Source organism: Austrofundulus limnaeus, unplaced genomic scaffold (genome assembly GCF_001266775.1).
Source record: "Austrofundulus limnaeus strain Quisiro unplaced genomic scaffold, Austrofundulus_limnaeus-1.0 Scaffold127, whole genome shotgun sequence".
Classification (NCBI taxonomy): Eukaryota; Metazoa; Chordata; class Actinopteri; order Cyprinodontiformes; family Rivulidae; genus Austrofundulus; species Austrofundulus limnaeus.
In genome coordinates this window covers 1,506,758-1,519,509 of record NW_013952529.1, presented here as the reverse complement: position 1 = coordinate 1,519,509, position 12,752 = coordinate 1,506,758, and the positions used below count along the sequence as shown (strand labels likewise).

Here is a 12,752-nt window from a genome sequence, read left to right as displayed (position 1 = left end):
AACTTGTTTTGGGCTAACTTAGTCCTAGAAGTATATTTATTAATAAACTGCTAGTATACTTATATCATTGTATATAGTAAATAAAAGTACACTTAGGGACATACACTTGTACATATTTAGTATACTTAATGACAAATACTTAAAGTATACTTTTTTGGCAAGTTTATAAACATAACAGTATACTTAAAAGTATAAACTACATCACAAGTACATGGTGCCTATTATACTTGATATACTTAAACTTATACTCAAGTATACTTATTAAAATGAACTTTACTACTTTTTGCTGGGAGAGAGAAATGAGGGTATTTTTATTGATTGATTAATTTTTGGTCTGTACATGTTTGTGTTCATTTAGAATCAGTAAAATATCTCATTTTAATGAGACTTTCAGAAACTAAACACAACTACACACAACTGCACCTGAAAATGAATCTAATTCAAAATGGCCGCCACAGTAAAGCAGTTTTAACTCAGTCACGTCTTCGTTTAAACTTTAAGGTGGTGACATGCATTCCTTATTGATTTTGTTCTGGTCCGGTGTGTGTCACTGAGGACCTGCCCTTCAGTGTTTCACCACAATAGTTTCAGCCTGTGGATTACTGTAATGGGGCTAGCATCCCCTCATACGATCAGCCACCGGGGGTCCGTGGCCTTTTAGCTGAGTTAGCCTCTCCTCCACTTGTTTGACTGAGAGCTAAGCTGCAGAAGGATTAATCTCTTATTGTTCGTGTCTCTGACGGCATCGGCACTAAAAGAGGCCTAATTGATGTCGCCGCCTGCTTACTGAAGACCCCCAGAGGATGTGGAGGATTTGCTCAAAAGTGGCCAAACTCTGAGAGAAAATAACCATAAAAGAAGAAATATTATAATTCATTATATTTTAAATGTAGGAAGAAAAGAGTTGGAAAGAACTTTCAGTAAAGCAGTCAGATATTCTAGTTAAAAAAAAACAAATCCAGATGTTTAAGTCAGATTTTTCCTGTTTTTCAGTCACAAAAGGCCAAAATAACTTTTTTCATTGATTCTTTTCTGATTGCAGAGAGCAGCAGAGCTTCAGAATAAAAGCATGAGGAGAGCACCACCATCCCTCAGTCCCGACCTGACACAAGTAAGATCTGATATTTACTTACTGATAAATTAATCTTCAAACCTCATGATGATGGTTTTGACAGTTTGTTACAAACAAACGCATAAATGTTTGCTTCAACCAGTCTATCACCGTAAACACAGCTGTGTTGTCTGCACGCAGGAGCTTCTCAGAGGAATCAGTCAGATGTGTTAGAGATGATGTTGAGATGTGGGAGCAAACCGAAGAAAAGGAAAAGTTAAATCATTTTGTTAACTTGATACTTAGAGTTGTGTGATTGATGCACTGACTGCATCAGAGCTGTGATGAGTGCAGTTGTTGCAGACTGAGATACGAAATATGGAGTCAACTGTATGGAGGGCCGAAACTGACAGAATTAGAAATAAAAGGCAGAAATGTATAACTGGACCAATAAATAAAAAATACACTTAAATGCACCAATTAAAATAAAAGAGATTACCTCATGTTTTATAATTTAATTGATCTTCATATTTATTTTTCCAGCTTAGTTCCAATAAATTATATATTTTAGCACATAATTTACATTTTACTGTTTTGAAAATAGATTATTTTTTGTTTTTCTTTTTACTTGTAAATGCATCCGTGTCTCTTAAATAATTATATTTTTAGTGTTTTCTCCCACAAGTCTTTTTATTTCCATGTGTTTTTACATTTTTCTGTCTCCTGTTTTTTCAGTGTTTCTTATTAAATTTTTATTTTTATGTATTTTTATTCTTTTTTTCTCTTTCATTATTGATAGATAGGATATAAAAAATAACTATCTCTATCAATCTCTATCACTATATCTATCTATCATCTATCTATCATCTATCTATCATCTATCTATCTATCTATATCTAATTAAAGTGGGCGGAGCTTCTTGGGTCAGCTCCTCTCCTATTTGTCAACAGACAGAAAGTAGGAGGAGCCATGTGCAGATCTACTTTGTATGTTTGTGCTGCCTCAGTTTAGCTTCAAGTTTAAAGTTATTAAAAATTATATAATAAATTAAATATAATCATTTCAGAGACAGAGATGCACGTACAAGTAAAAAGAAAAAGAAATATATTTTTTAAAACAGTAAAATGTAAATGATGTGCTAAAATATAGAATTTATTGGAACTAAGCTGGAAAAATCACTAAATTAAATGATAAAACATGAGGTAACATTCTGTTTTTAATTTAATTGGTGCATTTTAAGTGTATTTATTTATTTGTTTGTTCGTTCATTTTATTGGTCCATTATATTTTTAATTATGTCAGTTTCGGTCCTCCATAGCAGTGTGTGTGTGTGTGTGTGTGTGATGTGACGTCTGCATTAAGAAGCAGCAGAAACAAACATGAACTGATTCTGTTGATTGGAACAAAGGGTGACTCTGTGTGTCAGGGGTCTTCACAGAGGAGGAGCTGTTTGTTGGCAGTAGATGTTAGAAGATAATGAGAACATGTTTCCATCAGACATGTTGAGTAATCTCTGACATTATCACATCAGCTGTAATGAATTCATAAACTTGTTTTTCCTGCACTAAACTTCCAACTTTCCAACAACTGTTGTGTTTTCCCCTCTTCACTTTGGATCAGAACAATCTCCTGTAAAGCAACATGATTTCCCACCTGCTCACCAGCAGCGGGCTGGATTTAAAGCAAACAAATGAATAAATGATTTTTGTGTCGCGCTGCGGCTCTGACTGAACAACTGATAAGTCAGCACTCACAAACACCAGCAGCTCCTCTACATCCAAACACAAAGCCTTAACTTAACGCCACTGACAGATGAATGGCTCCCAGCATGGCCAGTTGATGGGGAGATAATTAAACACGAGAATTATTTTCATCCTGGGTCAGCAAACGCTGCGTGTGTGCGTGTGTGTGTGTGTGTGTGTGTGTGTGCGTGTGTGTGTGCGTGTGTGTGTGTGTGTTTGTCTGTGTGACCTGTTAATTGGGTCATAACTCAGATTTTTGTTGTTTTCTGCAGCTGATGTTTGTTTTAACAGTGAGAGAGAGAGCATAAACTCTGACTGCAGTGAAACTGATTTATTCATATTAATGTTTTATTAACTTTGTTCCTGAAAGGTGAAAACGTTAAACTTTATTTCAATATTCAGTAAACCCTCATTGCATCCTTTACTGTTGAAGCCTATTGTGTGTCTCGTATCAAATACATTTGAATGAATTTACAGTTAGAAACGGATCCTCTGAGCTGGAGTCACAAGAATGAACCAAAAATTCTGACACATTAGTAAAACACCAACACGCAGCAGGAAATATGGTGTGAGTGGAGCCGAGAGTGTGATTGTTGTGTACTGAGTGAGATCATTACTGAGAACATTACTTTCTTTCTCACATCCTCGACATCATCAGAGTGTTTCTAGGTCTAGACGTTTAAGGGGCTAGGCTAGGTTAGGTTAGGTTAGGTTGGGTCAGGTTGGAAATGCCTGAAGAGAGAACCAGTTTTAGACCTTAATGACAACTTTGTGACTATTTGGAGAGGAAATGTTTAACCACCCAGTGAGAAAGCACCTAAAGTTAATTTGAAAATGTACTCGTTGATTTGGCTTTTTGTCCTCTGTCGCCAAGTCTGTTGGTCTATCTGTCTCTACGTAGGTCAGTCCGTCAGTCGATTGGTCGGTTGGTTCGTCGGTCTGTCGGTCCTTAGATCTGTTCGTTGGTCGGGCTGTCGGTCGGTCCGTCCGTAAGTCTGTCGGTCCTTCGATCCGTTTGTCGGTCAGGCTGTCGGTCCTTTGATCTGTTTGTCGGTCGGACTATCGGTCCTTCGATCTGTTTGTCGGTCGGACTGTCGGTCCTTCGATCTGTTTGTCGGTCGGACTGTCGGTTCTTCCATCTGTTTGTCGGTCGGACTGTCGGTCCTTCCATCTGTTTGTCAGTCGGACTGTCGGTCCTTCGGTCAGTCTGTTGGTCCTTCGATCTGTTTACTGGTTGGGGTGTCGGTCGGTCCGTTGGTTGGTCGGTCCATCCGTCGATCTGTCGGGCCTTCGATCTGTTCGTTGGTCAGACTGTCAGTCGGCCCTTTGGTTGGTTGGTCCTTCGGTCAGTCCTTTGATCTGTTCGCCAGTCGGTCCGTTGATATGTCGGTCGGTCCATCTGTCCGTCGGGCCTTTGGTTGGATATCGGTTACAATTTCAGAAAGCTGTAACTTTCACTCAGAAAGGCTAAAATACACCAAACTTGGTATGAGTCATCCATGTAGCACGCCCGACCATACCATGTAGTCATATACCATCATCAAAGACGCCCCCTGACAACAGGAAGAGACTTTTTATTTTTTTTGCTTGGAAAGCTCCTCCTCTGACCCTCCTGACTTTTAGATGAAATATGTGGTCATGACAGTGTGGACATCACGCCCTTGACATACGTTTGACAATTCCCTTTCTTTCAGCCAATCTGCACCCAATTCACTATGGTCGATCCTAATCCACCTCACTACAGGAATGCAGTCCAATTTTTTTAATGGTGGGGGGGCTGCTTTAATTCCTCCCCAGCATCCCCTACAATGATTTAAAAAGTCAGCCCCAAGCCATGCTTAGACCTGGAATCGTGACATTCGGTACACATGTGTAATGTCTCATGATGAGTCATGGTCCAACCCCCACAGGAAGTCGGCCATTTTGGAACAAATCTGCCAATTTGTGTCTTTTCACGCACATGTATCTGAGCTAACTTCCCCTCCAGGTTTAAACATGCAGACTTCACATGCTGCACGCTTCTCTCTACACTGATTGGTGGCGGGATGGTGTGGGTGTGGCAGAGTGGAGAATGCTGATGCCTCGCCGTCTGCACACAGTTAGCTGTAAATCACAAACATGATCCAATCTGCACCAGATTTTGTGTGCATCATCAGGGAGACCTGCTCATCATGTTGGTGTATGAGTTTGACAAGATCACTTTAGCCCCTCGTCTGGCCGTCTGCTCACCTGATGAGATGATTTAAATAACTATCAAATAATAATGATGTTTAAGTGAGCATTTGGAGGGAAATAATGTCTGAATGAGGAAGGAGATGATATAATAAGTTCGTATTATTTTTTCGTTTTTCTTTTTCTTTTTTACTCCTGCCAGACAAGAACTCAAAACACCACCGAGCTGATCAGGAGGGGGCAACCCAGGTTACCTGAGAGCATTGTGTACGTGTGTCTGCAGGTGAGAAGGCAGAGAGAGAGACTAACACAACTCTTCCACCCTGAAAATCCTCCTGACACAATGTGCTTTCTAACACACACACACACACACACACACACACACACACACAGCATGCAAATGGCTGACTTCTAAAATGGCAAATGTTTTCTGAATTGAAAGGTTTGGCTTATTTTCTCCCTCAGAGGATCTGAGCCAAAATGAGTGACTGCCTGCAGATTTTTCTGTGTGTGTGTGTGTGTGTGTGTACTTCTTTACACCCTTCCACTTCCTTGGCATGTCTTGAAATGGTAGTTGTGCCGTTCTGGTCTGTGTCATTGGTGTAAAAATGAGGAAATGTGTGTTTGTAATGTGCTTTATATAAACTCTTCCTCCAATGATTATTGTAGAAAAACAGATACTAAATCTGAACAATATTTTTATTTTTTGGCTTTCTGAAAACAAATATGATTGTTTGTCTGTGTAATAATTATACAAATACGTAAAAAAGACTTAAAAAAGAAAGAAAAGGTGTTTGTGTTTGAAGCCAGATTTCACAGTGAATTCAACCTTGGTCATGGGGTTTGGCCACCGGTCTTTAAGGGAATACTTTCTCAAATCAATAAAAACTGTCTCAATGGAGCATTGCTCATCTGTTGCATCATGTCTGATTGAATAAAGAAACACTGGATGGCTGCTGTGAGATTCAGTCCTCAATCTGCAAAATACTAGGAAAATGTGGTGTTGTTTTTATGTTGTATTAAGATTAAACAGTTTGCTAATGCAGACATGAAATAGGAGGGGGGGGGGTTTGAAGGGATTGTTCTGGGGAGTAGACTGAACAAGTTTTGACCTCCTAGATGCTGTAAAGAGAATGTGAGGATTCAACGAGTCAGAGCTTTAGATTTAGGGTCTTTGATGCTCTGGAGTGGCTATTCCATCTAAATAAGACATCCGTCCATTTTCCTCCTCTTATCCAGGGTCAGGTCTCGGGGGCAGCAGTCTAAGCTGAGACCCAGACTTCCCTCTCTCCAGCCACTTGGACCAGCTCCTCTGGGGGAACCCCAAGGTGTTCCCAGGCCAGCTGAGAAACATAGTCCCTCCAGCGTGTCCTGGGTCTTCCTCTGGGTCTCCTCCCAGTGGGACGTGTCCAGAACACCTCACCAGGGAGGAGTCCAGGAGGCATCCTAACCAGATGAACCACCTCAACTGGTTCCTCTGGACGTGGAGGAGCAGTGGCTGCAAGGGCGGAGTGGGTAATCGGGAGAATCGGGACGATTCCCGCTGGGCCGCATCATTAATGGGCCGGTCCCCTGGGTGCAGTTAGTATGGGGGATGCAGATCCACAGATTTATGTTTCACTTTGGTGAAATCTCCCTTCTGGATGTAACAGAGTTGATGCAATCCACTGTAAAAGTGACAAAAACAGACAGTTATTTTATTGCAGTGATTAATTTGACCTATATGTAGAAAATGTTACATTTACATCACGTCATTGATCAGATGCTGCTGCTGACTGATCCATTATGTGATGTAAATGTAACATTTTCTACATACTGTATAGGTCAAATTAATCACTGCAATAAAAAACTTTGTTTTTGTCACTTTTACAGTGGATTGCATCAACTCTGTTACATCCAGAAGGGAAATTTCACCAAAGTGAAACATAAATCTGTGGATCTGTGTTTGATTACTCTGCCTGGCTTTCTCAAGGACCAGGATGTGACACAAGTTCAAGTTTATTTATATAGCGCCAAGTCACAACATACGTTGTCTCAGGGCACTGTGCATAAAAAGAGTAATCTAAAGAAGAAAGCAGCAGATTGTGTTGAATCACTTCATCACAGTCTCCCATCCTGAGCAAACGGTGGAGAGGAAAAACTCCCTGCTAATCAGGAAGAAACCTCCAGCAGAACCAGGCTCAGGACAGGAGACCATCTGCCTCGACCGGCTGGTTGGAGGACAGGAAAGAGACACAGACAAACACAGAAGAACTGGTCCAGGACTGGTCCAGGTGCACCTTCTTCTGGAAGAGACAAAGAAAAAACATGATAGAAATAATAACAATAAACATGTAGAGAAGAGAGACTAAAGACAACAGCAGAGTGAGGAAATGTGCTCAGTTTGTGCTCCAGCAGTCTAAGTCTATAGCAGCAGAAATGAAGAATAATTCAGGAAACCTAAGTCTAACTGTAGGATTTATGAAAAAGGAAAGTCTTCAGTCTAATCTTAAAAGTAGACAGAGTGTCAGCCTCACGGACAGAAACTGGAAGTTGGTTCCACAAGAGAGGAGCTTGATAACTGAAAGCTCTGCCTCCCATTCTACTTTTAGAAACTCCAGGAACCACAACAAACACAAAAATCTGAATTATGGAACTGAAAGTGAAAGTAGTCTAACTGAATTTTTAATAAACCAAAATAGTTTCAAAGCAAATTAATTCAGATAAAAAACTTTAAATTCAGTTTCAACTTTGGAAAAATCATTTTCAAACCAATGTATTAAATGTCAAATTATGAACATTCAGATTCAATCTGAGAAATTCAAATTCAGTTCCTGCAGGCACAAGATTTATCACATAAATAAATCCTGAAACGTATCTTGTAGCTTGTGAGATATTTTGCTAATACATAAAAACAAAATGGGCAGTTTGGAAACACTAAAATTGGAACCATGGGTTTTATGGAGGCTGATAGAAACACACACACACACACACACACACACACACACACCAGTTTAAGAGGCGTGTTCAGGGTCAGGATGGACGGAGGCTCCAGTGACCTGATCTCCTTCTGATGACATCACATAATGTTTGCCGGCCGGCACACTTTCCGGCTCAGAGTCTTATTTTCCCGCTCAGGCTAAGCTCCTTTGTGGTGATCAAAAAGAGCAGCGTGGGATAAAACCCGAGCAAACTGCTGTCCTGTTTCCATGAAACCCTCACAATGTGCACACGCTTAAAAGCTTAGACCGTCCTGATGCGCCGCAGACAAATCTAAGTGGAGGATTTTCCTTTTTCTTCAGCTCTTACAGCCCCCTCCCCTCCTTTGTCCCCTCCCTCCCTCTTTGTTTGCACATTTTTCCACTTTGTGCTGGAGTTTCTCAGGACGCTCAGATGATCCCGTGTTCGGGTTTTACACTAAGATCCAGCGCTGAGTGTGGATCTGAAGCCACGGAGGAGCCTGTGGTTGGAAATGTCACAACTGTCCCTCGTGACTTCCTGTTTTTAAAACGACAAAAGACGTCCTGCTGTAGCCCAGAAGTGCTGACTCGTCATGTTTCTAAGACGCTTACAGTTGGGTGGAAGCTGACTCGCTCTTGTTTGGCTGCAGTTAAACCAAAGATTATTGGACTGAATGCAGTTTTTTTTTTTTGTCTTCTGTTCTTCGTGCCTCTTAATGAAAACACTTGTCCAGAACAAACCTTTGTCTCTGAAGCACTGAGGACTTGGTGATGACATGCATCACTAACAAGGCATCAAAACAAAAACTTTCCTCCCGTTCTGTTTGTGAAATGAAATAGTTTAAAGTTCTCTTCAGAATATTAATAACTGAGGTTTAAAATCTGTCTGAAATCAAAGTATCGGAGCTGAATTTTCTCTCCGAGTAATAAAACGAGGCCAACGCTTTGAAGACGAGCTCTCTGTGGACCTGTCCTCATAAGCATCACACTAAGGAAAACTGCCATGTTTGTTTACCAGGGACCAAAGAAATAAATACGTTTCGCTTTCATTTCTCTTTAATTCTGCTGAGTTCTGAACAATAAGAGCAAAGAATAATAGGAATGTTGCTTTAGTATGGATTTAGTAATTATTAGGGGTGCAACGATACAGAAAATTCATGATTTGGTTCAGTTCAATACTCTACGTTTTTTGATACAAAACAAAATTGTCCATGCCCTTCTTAACTTGTAATTTATTTAAATTAATGATGAACATTTATTTAAGCTCAAAAGTACAGTTTTTAAATTAAATGTTGCTGAAACAGCAAGTTTCTCAGTGGATCTGCGCTCAAAAATACAGCCTAGGTGGAGTAGTCGAACACAGATCCACTGATCCTTCAACACAGAGCATCTTCAGAAGACAAGCTGATAAAATAAGTTAAACATCTTTATTGATCCATACATAATGTGTATTGAATGGTTCCACACAGATATGTGGATTGATGCACTCCTGGTACAGGTTTCACCTGCTCCCCATGTTTGTCTTGTATGTCTTCTTGGATGACCCCCCCCCCCTCCCCTGAATCTACAGCACCTTGTGAATTTATTTCTCTGAAAGGCGCTATATAAATAAAACTTTACTTACTTACTTACTTAGTAATAATTGTACCTGATTTTCTGTCAAACAATTTAATAAAAACCCATCTAAAGTTCAGTATTTGTAAAATCTGAACCAATGTTTCTATTAAAGGGGGCATAAATATTTATTTTATTAATGCCACGAACAAGTAGTCTAAATCTGAGCTGACACTTTTAAACAACAGTCAGGGATTAGAAAACAGAATATGAGCTTATATCTGCTTTTAAACACAGGAGGGAATTATTGTATTAAAGAGAGAAAGGAATTAAACCATTAGTGGCCTGACCTTTTTAAAGGCTTTAGAATAAAACAGTGACATAATTCTGCAGATCCATAAAAACCTAAACGAGCTCCAGTTCAATGAAAATCAGTGACACAACCTGCTTTGTCTCAACCATAAACTGTATTTTGTACAAAAATCAACTGTAAATGTGTTTTTTATCGGTTCAGAGGGGAAAAGGATTGAATCAAGTTGAATTCTGTTTTCTTCTTGTCAGTAAGTCAAAAAAATCAATGTTCAGATTACTGATGTGATCAATATTCCAGCATATAAACAATTTAATGTTCTCCTAAACTGATCAAGTCAACAAATATGTTCATGCATTTTTTTTTACTGTGATTCTCCTCAGAAATAATTAAACCTGGTTTTATTCAGTTGAACTGAATTTGGCGCATTGTTTGCTCACAATAAGTCTCAGTATCTTATCTTTTGAAAGACTTAAATTTAAACCTGAGTTATGACAATAAGCATCCCCAATCTGTAAATCACAGCAGAAACAGGCTTTTAGAAAACTGTAGATTAGTCCGGAACAAAAAAGAGATTTACAGAAGCAGATCCAGACTGGTTGATTTTGAGCTCCGTGCTTTAACCTGCTGCAGCAGATGGTTGCTTCTCAACAACCAGATGGTGTTTCTGCTCTACGAACATGCTGCAAAAAGCCTAACCACGTAAATAATAGCTTTTATTATAAACAAAAGCAAACATCAGTTAATCAGATCACTAAATGAAAACCAGGAGCTTCCAGCTTTGACAACTAAAATGCAGCAAAAATCTTTAAACAGTTGAGCTGTTCTGTAAAGTTTACATGAATTTAGGTGTCGTGGAGACACATTTCTGTACAAGAGCATCTGTTTTATGAAGTTGAGGCTTTAATAATTCATATTTTCTTTAAAACATTGGTCAAAAAAACAAATAAATTTTACAAAATTAACTTATTTTGTATTCATCTGTCCAAATTTAGCTTTAAACCTTGTTTCCTGTTAAAAATATTCATAAGAACTCAGTTTTATTTTAGTCTGAGCAAGTTAAGATTTAAAACTTTAGAGATTAGATCAGAGAGAACTTTATTGTCATCGTACCGAGCACAATGAAATTACAGTTCAGAACACCCTTTAAGAAGACAGAACAAACGTGGGAGAACAGGTGCTCTGGGTCATGCTGCCACTGACCCCTTACACAGAGCAAGGATCATCTTCATGAAGACATGAGGAGGCGCAGCCCTTAACAGAAAAACTAAAAACCACACAAGGGAAGATACGGGGAAAAAAGCAAAAACATCATATCAACACTGTGACACACTATGGTGTTTATGAAAAAACCTCTGCATAGAGCAGATTTGTTAGCCAGAGGAGTAAGTGAGTTCAGGGGGCCCGAAGAATCCAGTCCCCAAAACCAGCGCAGCTGTAGTTGAGAATATTGATGGTAAACTGTTCATTCTGTATAGCCCTCAGCCTGCTCAGGAAACCAGATTACATGGTTGAGAGAGGAGGGGGGTGCAGAGCCTCGTCAACATATCCAGCCAGGAAGAATTTAGTCAACAGCTCAAGGCTGTTGTCGGGGAGATCCAGATTCTGTAATCAGTTGTTTTGGGAACTGAAGAGTCAGGCGGACGATAAGTTTTCCTTCTGCTTTTAGAGTTCCTGCTGGTGCATCTCAAGGTTGGCGATCCCAATCAGGCAAATAATGTGGACAAATTCCGCCGAGCCAAATCTATCAGATTCCTCCAAGATAAATTTCATCTGGCCAGCCAAGTCCAGGGACCACAGCCGGACATGTGGCCCTCCGTAGAACCGCTTGCTGACAGAGTCCAGCTCGTTCAAGGCAAATGTCCGAGTGCTGATAGTACGGCCATCCTTCAAATTGGTCAGTCAGCCAGGAGATGAAAAGCCACCGATGCTGTTTTGTAGAACACCAGGAGACCACCAAGCCAATCTGTAGAATCCAGTGATCAGAGTCCAGATATATATCCAGAACAGAGGTCCCACATTTGACATGTCCTCCCACGGAAGCAGAAAAAATAAACTTTGTTCCAAAAATTTTATTGAGAGACCAGCTAACCAAGTCCATAAAAATAAAAATATCCATAATTTCAAGTTTCGGATGAAAAATGTAGAGAAGGCTCCAAGCAGGGAAGATAAGGCAGGGCAGGAGAGAAGGAAAAAGCATCTAACTCCTCTGAGAGCAGTGTGTGTGTGTGTGTGTGTGTGTGTGTGTGTGTGCTAATAATTTATTCATTTTATTTATTTACCATTATTTTTACTGTTAAAAACCAAGTTTTACCGTTATAAAACTTGGTTTTATCAATAAATAGAAGAGGTGAGAATGGAAGAGAAATTAAAGAAGCAGAAAGAAGCAACAACAAATGAAATTTCAGTTTGTAGTGAATTGTCTGAAGAAGTGAGAGCTCACTTTCAGGTCCAACAGTTTTTCCAAAGCCCCAGCTGGAGAACATGTGAACTCTGCAGACTTCCTCCCCTCCTCTTCAGTCAGACTCGAGAGAAATCCGTCACCGTAGCAGTCAGCCAGCGAGTTGGCTGCTCCTGCAATTATTTTAATGAGAACATAAGCTCGCCCAATTCATCCGAGCCGCCTTCAAAGTGCCCCCCTCCCCACCCTCAGGGACGACTCAATCCCGCTGCTTATGGTTTTGTTGGCTCTTTTGTTTTTGCTTCTGAAAACTGGTTAGGAAACAAAAATCCATTTTGTTAACACGTCACATTTACTGGGGTGGGAGGTGTTGCTGCAGAGCTCTGCAAGGAAACGTCCCGGCGCTGGAGAAACCACGTCCCTGTGACCACGCTGAGATCTTTGGGTTCTTTTAGTCAGGATCGTTTGAAATATTTACAAAAGATGATTAAGGCCACAAGGAAAAAAAATCCTTAGTCAAGTGTTACACATATCCATAAAGACTGAAACAAATTTACCTACAAGTAAAATTATAAATTATGAC

General features: G+C 40.0%; 1 long non-coding RNA gene across 2 annotated transcripts in view; it reads left to right on the top strand.

Moving 5' to 3' along the window:
• The window catches only part of LOC106522368 (uncharacterized), an 84,170-nt gene that overhangs the window by 23,666 nt on the left and 47,752 nt on the right, over positions 1 to 12,752 (top strand). The window contains exons 2-3 of one of the 2 annotated variants that reach the window (XR_001310774.1): positions 1,043 to 1,111; positions 5,168 to 5,316. This is a non-coding gene — a long non-coding RNA (uncharacterized LOC106522368). Of the gene's footprint in view, positions 1 to 1,042; positions 1,112 to 5,167; positions 5,317 to 12,752 lie in introns of those variants that run through there. The other variant, XR_001310773.1, reaches the window with a different exon arrangement.